The following is an 11,707-nucleotide window of genomic DNA, read 5'->3' as shown; positions in this document are numbered from 1 at the left end:
TCTACATGGGTGGTATTTACTGTCTAAATAAACTATGATCCACCTGATAAGACGGAAAGTTTATTCAATTTGTCAAAGAATGGCCGTTTCTGAATATTCGGTAATTGATCAACGTTTGCTGATACTAATAACTGATTCATTTAATACCTAAATTGTTTTATAATCAAAAACTGTTATTCAGATTAAAAATTAAAATTTCTTTACTCTCAATAGACCACATATATCAATAAAAAATAATATATTTTAGAACTATAAAATAAAAAATATGTATTGAAGAATACAAAACAAAAAATTTTGATGACAGTTGCATATAAAATCTTTTTTTAAAGTCCTACTTCTAATCATAGCTCAATTTTGCAAATCAATTTACAATTGTATTTGTTTTAACCAAAAAGAACTGATTGTCACTCCAAAATTTTACTAATGTACAAATCAAAATATTGAATATGAAAATTCTTATTTTTTCTTTCGGAAAAAAAGATAAAAATAAAAACATTTTTCCTTAGTAATTTACACTAAATATATTTTTTCTCAAAAAACTATAAATTCTTCTAATAGTAAAATAAATCATCTTGAAAAAATTATAAAATATATAAAAATCTGAATTGTTAACCTTTTTCATAATACTCGAGCAATAAATCACTTTTTTTTTTGAAAAAATTGACAATTTTCAAAACTTTGAGGTAATCGAGCTACCTCTAAACATTGTTCAATTTTTCTCAAAACGTCCCAATTGTTTTTGTATCAAAAGGAACGGATTTTGATACGGCAATCCAGACATTTCAACAAAATATAAAGACCCTCTATGTGCATAGGCCTGCCAATTTGTAAACCGGTATGAGACTGTTATGGTTTTTGGTGTACCTAACTAAAGCAGTCCCCTCATCAAGTGCAGCTTGGAACGGTTTCAAATAAAATTTTGGTCTAGATCAATCCAAAATGAAAATTCGGATATCATTGTTTTTACAGGAAAAAATGATGTTGTTTGTAATTCGAACTAGAATGTCCGTGAGAGAGGTTAAACAGCAGAGGCATAGCTTTAGTATCGTGTAGAAACTCAATATAATTTTCAACAATGATTCAAACTGAAAAGATTGTGAAATGTGAAAAATACAAGCTCAACATAAAGTTTATATCACAAAAAAATGATCCCACTGAATAATTTGAATTTTACAAGAGAAATTTAACTTTTTGTTCGTGTTTAAATTTTGATATCCTGTCAGGCTTAAATTGGATAAAGGGCAGCCTTGTGGCTATTCTTGTACATCAAAAAGAGACATGAGTTATGATGATATATTATGTATTTTAAAATTGTGAACTGTCATCCTCTAAAATAACATCATATGAGGTTAAATGTATTATATAAACTATATTTGTAGGATTCGTAAATCTAGAGTGTGGAGAAAATGGGGTCACAATTATAAATAAAATATTTACTTATGATCAGCTTTCAAAAAATTAAATACCCACATATGCATTTATAACTTGTAAAATGCTGTTTTGCAATTTTTTTTGTGAAGATTCTATGTTATTTGTTTGTTATTAGCATTATATTTGTATATTATGCTGGGAAAAAGTAATTTCGTATTTCGTGCACCTTGTTTTAACTAAATATATCTGGCTCATTATTTGTCACAAACTATTGCGCTTGGCCGGTTCAGTCAGGAGTTATTGTGCATCGAGTATGGAGGTCGTAAAGGAAGAAATTTGCCATATTTTACATTTTTACTGCCTGAATGATAAAAACGCGTAGAAAGCGACTTATAAAATTTGTAATATATACGAAGCCAATAAACTTTGGGTTCATGTTGCACAGCAGTGGTTCAACCAATTTTTTTAAGCTCAATTCTGTCCTCTACTCTGAACAACTCGACCGTTTGAGGCTGACGATCAAATCGTGTTTCATAAAGACAACACAACGCATTTTTTATGGCGCGCCAGATGCTCCGGGAGCTTGCATGGGAAGTTCTTATACATCCACTCTACTAGTGACTACCACTTGTTCCTGTCCATAGCCAACACGCTTGGGGGCATAACTTTGACGTCAATAGAGGGCTATGAAAACTGGTTGTCTGAGTGTTTTTCCAATATAGAGAAGGGTTTCTACCAGAACTGCATTGTAAACAGAACGGGAAAACATGATTTAATTCGATGATTATAACACTTCTAGTAATGCATTGAATTTAGCAAAAAAATAGAAATTACTTTTTCCTTAACCTACTATAAAAAATGATATGCTTCAAAAACTTGTGAAAGTAGTCAAACATTCCTCAATTTAAATTGGTAGATTTCATTTTTTTTATTTAAGTAAGGTTCTTATTTTTATAAAATATAGGGCTATCTATTACATAGTATACCTAAGTATAAAGTTCGTCAACTTTTACTTTCCAAAATATGTACTTTTGTATTTTATTTGTTATGGGAAAATATTGACTTTTTGAAAAAGAGTTAACTCACATTGAATCAACCATGAAATTATTGAAATCGGAAATAAATATGAGACAACTTTCCTTTTATATGTACATTAAGACTATAATATTGCATGAAGATATTGAGTTCTACATTAATAAATTCCAACAAAAAAAATTATTCAAGGATTGCCCTTTCTTACATTTTTTTATAACAATTTCTTTAATCTTAACAAAGCAATTCTTAACTCAGTTTTAGTGAATTTGATTAACTGTTTAGAAAAGAAATCGTGCCTTTGTTTTGTGATTTGAAGTCTTGGATTACTATATAATTAATGTTGAGGAAATACTAAATTGTTGCTATTATCTTTAATAAAATATGCAACCTTAACCAAACTGATGGGTGCAAATTTGATCCCCAAAATTTGAATAAAGTAAAGAATATTTAAAAATCAAAATATAATGTTTTTACTTTAAGAGAAACAAATTATATATTGTTGAAACCCCAAACTCATATTGTTAATAGGTCATTTTTTTTTTTTTTTTTTTGGAGCAACAGCAATGTTGAATGATACATCATTGCCCTATGGACTCTTATCTATTGCCCATATTGTTTTTGGTGGAGTCTTTAAGGAATAGGTAGAGTTCTTCCAGGGAAAAGTGCAGATACTCAATGGGGAAAGGATTGATTTCTGTGCCTCTCACGTAATTGGTTAATATTTACCCTCTCTTATTATTTGATTAGCTTACAATATCAAAGACTGTATAGAAAATTAAATATGAAGATATATTTGAGAAAAAATCAAACAGTGGATAGAAAATTAAATGAAGATCTGTGTGAGACAATAGTGGGGAAGAGTCTTTAAACTGCAAGTCCGAGTCGATTTTTAACTCTTGACTCACGAATCCAAGCCAACTAATATTTTTATTAAGTCCAGTTTAAGTCCTTAGAAAAGAAATGAAAACTTAAAACAGTACCTTAAATCATATCCATTGAAATAATAATTGAGATGTCTTTCGATCCAAGTCGAGTCTTGTGTGTTGTAGCCATGCTTAGACATGGTAGGTAGACCTCTGGATTGGAAGATAGACCAGAGGGAGTGAGGTAGTTAATAAAGGAAGATCTATAATAACTAAACGTATTTACTTTAAGTGGATCTATTTTATTATTTTCGTAGATATTTAAATGGCCTTCTGTCAAAATTATGTGCGGGCTCGTGCTTCTATTTCAATTTTCTTTTGGTACTGTGACTGCAACTAAGACAATGTTTTTCTTAGCATTCAACAAATAAATATGTGTTCCACAATATCGCTCATTAAAAAAGTGGAAACAAAAAACAAAAAAGACTCTTAACCTCTCAAAATCCGCAAAATAGAGATGAGTAAATAATAACAGTTGGCCAGGTATCTATGGTTCATAAAAAACAACTGAGCTTGTATCATATGTAAACATTTGATAGAAAATAGTATAACGTCCTATCAGTGATATTAAACATGTTAAATAGTACAGACTGGGGACTCAAAACTTGCAAAAAAACGAAAAATTACGAAAAAAGTAATTTTCATTAAATCGACAAAAGACAACATAAAATCAATTTGGTATAGGATTTAATACTATATTTTGTATAAAATATGCCCTCCTTCACAAGAAAATAAGAACATCAACACGCTGGGGAATAGATATACAGGTTGTGTTCATGTCGTAAAATACTGTCAAGATGACAGCTTCGAGTGAATCCAAACTTGATAGAGAGGCACATCAGACATTCATCTCGAAAACGCCCAAAACTTTAAAATTCTATCGGACTAAGATCAAGGCTGGAAGAAGGCCACAAAGAGGCAAGCAAGAAGTGTTCCATGTTATTGCTGCAAAGTTTTGGCTCTATGGGACAAGTAATGGAATTTTGTTGTTTTAGACAGTTTGGAGAAAGATGCCAACGGTGTGACGGTGCTTCCCAATAACTTACACGGGTGTGGAAGAGATTGCATACACATTGCCTTTTTATTTGTTGCTCACAAATTTTATACTTAGAGGCATGAGGTAAAAATAAAAATCGTTCATTTTCAGCTACGTTCGGTTGCGTAATGAAACCTTTTAATTAAAATTAACAGAGCTAAAATTGTAATTAATTACTGCAGTAAGTTTTGGGTATATGTAAATTATATACATATGAAATGGGTAGTATATAGAAAGTCATTATATGGGCACTTTGTCTTTCTAAGTGTTGAACTTTTTTTGAAAATGTAGAGTTTAATATAAGCAATGATATTTTTTATATAAAGTTGTAAATTTATTCACTTAACAAAAGTTTAAGTTGTAGGGCATTAAAAACATTGCTAACTATCATATCAAATAAAAGTAATTGTGTATATATATAGACCAAATATAGTCATAGTTATCAACTTTTCATAAGTTTTAAAGAACAAACTGCTAGAGTTTATTGTTATCTCTCTGTACACACAAAAACTGTTGGAGTTTATCAAAAAATTGCCGAGCATCCCAAAAACTGAAATGAGATTTCCCTTATTTTCTGCGCGGGAGTACCGTAAAAAAGGACTTATGAGAAACCTGATTCCTGCTTCAAGATAAAGGAAATTTTCCCCTTAAAGAACTTAATCTAGTGAAATGTTCAACCTATGTACATTGACATATGTGGAGTAAATAAAGTTTCCAAACATAAAAGTTGATGTTAATTCATTTTGAAAATATTACCAAACATAGCTCATATCAAATGATATTGCCTCCATTTTGTCTAACTCAAAAATCGGAAAATATTTATGCAATGGCCAGAACATTATTTTTTTCTACATGAAACTTACATTTACAGAAAATACATTCATAAATATCTTATTAGCAGAAACATGGTTTTTAAGAATAATATTATTCATAGACATCTTTATGTTGACTTTAAGTATGCAAGGATATATATTTTCGATCATACATACCAGTTATACTTTTTAAATAAAAAATCGATTCTACTTAAAGGGTTTTAAAAATACTTACAATAAGATTGCACATGCTGATATTTGTAAAAAATAATTTTCATCGATATAATCAAATGACTTGTAAAAAGGACTGGTGATTTTAAGGAAAAATCAATGATTTGATATAATCTCTTCATTTTCCTGCAATAAATTTATTTCATCAGATTAAATTAGTACAAAATCCCAACTTGTACGTTACTTTTCAAACGGTACACAAGCTATCTACAACATCACTTTGGACCGCTTTCTTAGGTAAATGCAGTTGATTTTCTTTAGATAGCTTGTTAACAAGTCTCTAGCTTGTAGCTAGGCAACAGGAATCAGCTCCCTGCCACACCTCGAACATCATATGACCGGAATTTTTTCCTCCAAACTCGCTGGATCTGAATCGGATGGATTATTTTTTGTGGGGCATGATCGAACGACATACAAACCGAATCCCATACAACACCAAAGACGAACTTATCAGTTGGATCAAGAATGAATTCTAGGATTTGACAAGAGAGGAAGTTGCAAAGACCTACCCGGGCTTTTGGCCTCGTAGAGAGACTGTAATTGAGACTGGAAGGGATTTTATTGAATAAAATAAATCAGATACATGAAGCATGTAAAAAAAATTATTTTTTTTTTTAAATCTAATAACTGGTTGGAGAGAAAATTGTGTTTGAAACGAATTATTTTTGCCACAAAGATAGCTTGAACACACTGTACAATGTACCAAAGAGGTTCAAATTTGACCTTTTTCATCAAAACATGTTAGCTGATATGATTTATATTTTTAGGATCTAAAGTAGTCAAATATACACATCAGTTACTCTGATTATAGATCTTGTCTATGCCTCCCTGAAGAGTTATGTAGTTATATTGTTGATGTTATCAAAAACACTGCTAAATTCGGAATCTTGTATCGGGTAAAATGTATTAAGTTTGCCCGTACGTCACACTTTATTCTTTTTATATCGAAATTAGAGACAGGGATAGCGGAAAGTTGAAATTCAATTACCGGAACCTTCTAAGTATAAAAAAGTAATTTTACCAGGTGGGGTGAATCAAAGTGGTATAAATATATATTACTAGAGTCGGAGGTGGTGAGGTGATCTCTACATTTTCGAGATATTCCGACATTTGTCACTTTGGAGGATCATGAGAGAAAATGGAAGGTTTCATTATTAGGAGGAGGTTGAAAGATTGTTGGAAGGGGAGAAAGGCTCAGAGTATATCCGGAGAGGCAGAGGAGGTCATTATTTAATGTATTACGACTTTTTCTTGTATCTACCATAAATCAGATAACATCATTATTTTCCGCTTTCATTTATACTTAAGAAGATCAAAGTGAATAAAATGTAATAAAAAACTAACATTTACGTAAAGATCCCGGAAGCTCAATGGGAACAGCGAATACAAAGCGAGTGATTTACAACTTCTGTGCAAGGTATTCCCGAAAAAAGTTGTATTGTAATGATTCATGCTAGTTATAACAAAAGTTGTAGTATCCTAAAAAAAAGAGACACAGAGAACCCCTTCTATAAGATACAAACTCATAACTTCCTCCACATAATGACACCTTTCATGATCCTCCATGTTATGTTCGTACTAATATAAGGTTTCAATAATTGAATTTCAACTTTCAGATGTCACTGCCTCCAATTTCAAGATAGAAAGAGAAAGTATGGCATACCCGTAAACTTATACGATATACCCTATTGTATCATTTTATTCATTATAGAAAATTTTCTTATTCTTTCATAAGGTATTACTTTCTATGAAATGGCACTAAACATTTCCAATTTTTGTACAACGTTTCTATATAAAGCTACAGGGCTCTAACCCCAAAGTAACTGTTAAACCCTGCCAACGCTATTATTTAAATCAATTATGGGATTTTCGGGATATTATGAATCATTTCTTTTTTAAATTCAGTGAGTAACGTTATAGAACATATAACTAGCTATCGATTGCTAAGAAAACCATTGTTGTAGTCGCCAACTTGAGTACAACGTACGAGAAGAAGATTGATTTAGCAGCGCGCCTCCACACGGAAATGTCCCAGAAGGCCGTTGGGGAGCAGAGTTGGGTCTCGAAGAAGACAATTTACAATGTACCCCATGCATAGAGCACTGTTATCTCAATCCTCTTCTTGTAGTGCGTGCACATGATGACGACAAAAAGACTTACCACTAAAACAAATTCCGTCTGAGGAAAATGATCATATGTAATTGGGCTGATATTTAGATTCACAATTCTATTATTTGTATTTATGATATTTATAAAATGTATTTGGCACAAATCACAATGTGAAATGTATATTTAAAGCTCTTCCAAGAAACTTTAATTTATATTATGCTAACTAAAGGTTACCTGGCGTTGCTCTCGTCAAGGAGGAAGCGGGAAATCCCAATGTCAATTATCAATAACATTTCTTCTTAATGTTTTTTAAATTGCAAAATGTACGAATAATTCCACGAAACCCCATTTTGTTTTAAACTTATGTTATAGCTTTTGTTTTTGTTAATTCAATGAAAAAAAAAGTTTATAATTACCCTAGTTTTTGACCTTGAATATTTTATGGTCAATGGTAATTTGATTTTTTTATTATTATTTACATTATTTTAAGATAGAGTAGGCTGGGTCTTACTTTCCATTTTTTCGCCCATGAAACACCGGTAGTGTTTTTTTACTGTGCTTTTTCACGAAAATTTCAAAATGTAATATTTTATAAATCCATAGCAAAATCTATTTTTACATAATTTACATCGACTTTATATTAGTTAACACACATATATAAAGTTGTCCTGAATTAAATTAATAAAAATTAATGTAAATCATTGACAAAAATAAGATGAGAAGAGTGCAGGAGAAGTTGATAAAAGAGATGAAATATGAGTTTGAGAAGAGGTGTAGAGTATATTAGCCAACCTCCTATATTGTCTTTGATGGAAGAATCGACTTGATTAATATGGGGATGTAAGCAATGGGCAGTGAACAGTCATTCATAGGTTGTATAAAGCAAGAGCACTGCAGTGTTTTATTGAACCTGGGAGTAATTACTTGTTCCACTTTATACGAGAGAAAGCAAAATAGGAAGAATCACACACTACACAAATTGCAAAGTTTATATTTAAATGATTAAAGGAGTAAAGGAGCCTTAGTAAAACAGTCATGGCGATCAGAAGGTACTCAAAAAATGTAAACAATGGAGTAAATACTTGAGTTAGGCGAAAACTTGATTTATTTAACTTACAAATCATTCCATTGTCTTACTAAATATCACAAATCAATAATGGATCAATGTGCACACAAACTAAACACACTCAGATCTCCAAGTAGAGTTGATTTTCAGGTTCAATATTTCATTTTTGAGTAGGACTACACACAATACTACATACTAAATTTGAGTCAAGTCCGTTTACTTGTGAAATTTTTCTATTAAAATGGAATGATCCCTATAACTTATACTAAAGTAGGTTATTCCGGCATTGTACGGGATATTCAAAAATTATAATGAATTCTAAACTATTTTACTTCATATGAAATTAAAAATAAGGACCGTCAATTGATAAAAATTATTCCCACTGCATATTTAAAGAAAATTATAAGGTTTAGAGAAGAAAAAATATTCAAGTTGAACTGTCGTTCGCTCAACTTTTATAATATTGTCTAAAATCCTTTGTTCTATTCTCTCTTCTCCTCTTTCTTCTCTAAGTCTTATAATCCACTTTTTAAAAAAAATTGCAAAGATACATACCAACATACACCAAGAATCATTCTTAGAATTTTTTGTTTTTTATTTTTTGTTATTCATAAAGAACATCTTTGTTAGTCAATTTTTTTTTAAATCTTGCTATTTTTCAGCAAAATGCATTCATTGGTTTGGGCGTGATTCGCGGACAAACACAGGCATTTGCATTTAATATATGTATATATAAATAAAAACACTGGAAATTCAATACTTGTTTTTGTATGAATTTATTATCATATTTTCAAACCAACAATGGTTTTAGTATGTACAATACCATTACATATAATACATACACGTTGCAAAGCTTACATCATAGATTAAATATTGTTACGGCTTCAAACACTAATTATAACATTCTTCTCAATAAATTAAAAAAATATTATTAGTTTTTCCTTTGATACAGAAATAACCTAATACTTACTATTTGCCTGAATGTAAGGGTGACGTAAATATCAACTATTGATGATTCTTTATCATATTTATTCATAGTGTCCGCCCCAAAAAAATGATCTAGTTCAGTCCAAAAAAAAGATCATTACCGTTGGTTTTGAGGACAAACACATTTCAATTAAAACTTGATTATATCAAGCCTCGTTGAAAAAATACAATTTATTAAAAGTGAAAAACATCACTTTGTTATGGTTTTAGTAAGTTCAAAAAATCGTATGTATTTTGCACATGTCAAAAATAAAACCGAAAATCAACATTTTTTCCCTCAATATTTAAAGCACTTTTTGAAGTAGAGCAGCCACCAACATCTGTAAATAAGGAAATTGGAAAGAATTACTCCAATGTGAATCCTCAACTCTTCTGTGAATCCTCAACTCAACTGTGAATCCTAAAAGGACTTACATTAATAACTTCGCAACAACTCCTTCTTTTACCAGCACGCACGAATGTTCAATGTTGAATATAATTGAAAGGGAAATTCACTACTTAGGAGTTAAATAGTAATGACAATACTGAGGAAAGGAAAATTAATTCGTCAGATTTATAATTATAAAAAAACGGGGCAGCTAAAAAATAAACGCTATTTACATCACTAGTTAAGGGGTGGTCCATTGCAATTGGATCACTAACTAATTTAATAATTACTGTTGGTTGAGAAATTCAAAATAAATTTATATTTCGTTATATTTGAAGCATAAACAAAATCAAACCTGAGCTCTCTAGCTTATATAAAAGTCGAGAAAATGGCACTTGAACGTGCTGAACAAATTTCTATTCGTGTAATCCAAGCAGTTGGGCATCTTTGACCGCCGTATATACTCTCAGAAAGTCCAAAAAGTTGAAGAGGAAGAAGGGTCAAACCAGAACTGGAGGAGTTAAAGAAAACAGAGTCGGACAATCCCCTTAAGTCCATGAGGGTACATACAATAGATTTCGGTGTTTCACACCAGACTATCCATAGAACTATCAAAAAACTAGGTGGAAAAAGCCTTGTGAGAGTGAAGATGCTACTTTTGACGCCAACAATCAAAGAAACTAAGACTCTTTTGAGATTGTTTTTGACACTTTTGGTCCCCTTACAGCCCTGAGCCAACCCCTCGACTAAACATTTTGGGTGAATGTTAAGGTGAAGGCCTGCAGTATCTGCCATCCAAACACTGAGGTCCTCAAAGCCACTTTCAGCCAGCACTGGGACTCCATCGCAGCCCACTACTTCCGCAGCGGGTGCCAGGACTTTTGCCGCCTCAAAGAAGACATCATTGCTACTAAGGACGGCTACATTAATGGTAAAGAGATCTCAGACACACATCTATTTAAAGTATTCATTTAGTTGAAATTATATTCTGAAGTAATAAATTATATTTTGTTGAAGTTTAAAATTAAAATTGTTCAAATTTTAATTGACCACTCGGTAAAATTTGACTATTTTTCTGTTTGTATCTCAAAATTGGAGACAGTGTAAGCAGGATATGGAAATTCAAGGATTGCAACCTTTGAATAAAGAGGAAAGAACATGGAAATGCGACTCAACGTTAGAGTAGTATATATTATTAAGAATATACATATTTTTGAATTTCTATACAGAATGAGGTACGACACATTTCATAAAAAAAGATATATAGGGACTTTCATTTGAGACAAGAAGAGGTGTGTGTTGTCTCAAGATCCAGGGATTTTTTAGGGAAATGCTTGGAATACATAAAAGTTATTTGGCATAGGGGGATTGAAACATTGAATATTTAATCATTCTTGTAACGTATGTATACTTGTGTAATAATAAAGTACAAATGATATCCACGTACAGAGTTCAGCAGGAACATAACGTAACTTTATCCTTAAGAACAGTCAATCACACTTCATAATATATCCGTATTTAAGAAAAAATTATTCGCCCCCTTAAAGTATTTTGTGTTTTTTGGAATATATTTCAGTGTATAATAATAATTTATTTGTAACTAATCTATAAAATTTCTAAAGATAATAAAACTCATAATTGGGCATAAAATCTAATTTTGGTGGTCAAAATTATTTGCCCCCCCCCCTTCACTTGAACATGAATCTAAAAAAACAAATAAATCCTTCGTCATGATTACTCTAAAAGATTCTAGAACCTTCACTAGGGAGG

This window comes from Lepeophtheirus salmonis, chromosome 2 (assembly GCF_016086655.4).
Source record: "Lepeophtheirus salmonis chromosome 2, UVic_Lsal_1.4, whole genome shotgun sequence".
Taxonomy (NCBI): Eukaryota; Metazoa; Arthropoda; class Copepoda; order Siphonostomatoida; family Caligidae; genus Lepeophtheirus; species Lepeophtheirus salmonis.
The sequence above is the reverse complement of the archived record's forward strand: the minus strand, read 5'-3'. Positions refer to the sequence as shown.